The following is a 938-nucleotide window of genomic DNA, read 5'->3' on the forward strand; positions in this document are numbered from 1 at the left end:
GGCGTTTTGATTTGGCACCAGATTAGAGATGGATGATGTGATGATCTGTGTCGTTCATAGTAACAGTGAGACCCCTCAAAATGGATGCTCCCAGTGTCGCGTCCCTATCTTAGGGGGTGTTTGATGCAGAAACTAAAGTTTAACAATTATTACATCAAATGTCATATAAGGTGTCGCATAAAGTGTTCGAATACTAATAAATAAATAAATTACAAAAGTTTTCGGTAATTCACGAGACGAATTTATTAAGCCTAATTAATTTGTCATTAGCTCATGTTCACTGTAGCACAACATTGTCAAATCATAGACTAATTAGGCTTAATAAATTCATCTCACAAATTAATCTCAATTTATAGATTTAGTTTTATAAATAATCTATATTTAAGCATATACCAAACAGCTGATACCCAACCGCCCCCTTAGAATCCTGGGCGTGTGACGCCACCGCGTGCGGGATGATTTAGTTAAATAAATTTACTTGGCCTCACTCTACAGAAATGGTCCCATGGTCTAGCGGTTAGGACATTAGACTCTGAATCTAGTAACCCGAGTTCAAATCTCGGTGGGACCTTATTTTTGGTGTTTTTTGTTGTTGTTTAGACTTGTCGGCCCATCATTAGCCAACAGGAAATTCTTGCGATTTCAGTCACTGTCTATCAATGTTTTTCTATATTATTAGTTTATTTTTATAAGAAAAGTAGTACTACATGGACGCTATTGAGCATTGACCTTTGTGTCAAAGTGGCATCAAATTTCCAATGCATCTAGTGCACGATCTTATCTACTACTGCGATTCCGGTATCAACAACGAAGTTTTTTTTGTTTGTTCTTTTTTTTTAAAAAAAAGATAACCTTTTCTCCTCCCTTTTGCAAAGGCTGGTGGCTGGTTGTGCCATCACCATCACGAGAACACGTTCCGTTCTCTTTTTTTTTCTCCC

The 938-nt window shown here is 37.1% G+C and overlaps 1 non-coding gene across 1 annotated transcript; it reads left to right on the forward strand.

The window, feature by feature from the left end:
• Positions 1–499: 499 nt before the first annotated feature.
• Positions 500–571, forward strand: TRNAQ-CUG (transfer RNA glutamine (anticodon CUG)). The gene has a single exon. It is a non-coding gene; the product is annotated as a tRNA-Gln (tRNA).
• The last annotated feature ends 367 nt before the right edge of the window (positions 572–938 follow it).

Source organism: Miscanthus floridulus, chromosome 15, assembly GCF_019320115.1.
Source record: "Miscanthus floridulus cultivar M001 chromosome 15, ASM1932011v1, whole genome shotgun sequence".
NCBI classification, from domain to species: Eukaryota; Viridiplantae; Streptophyta; class Magnoliopsida; order Poales; family Poaceae; genus Miscanthus; species Miscanthus floridulus.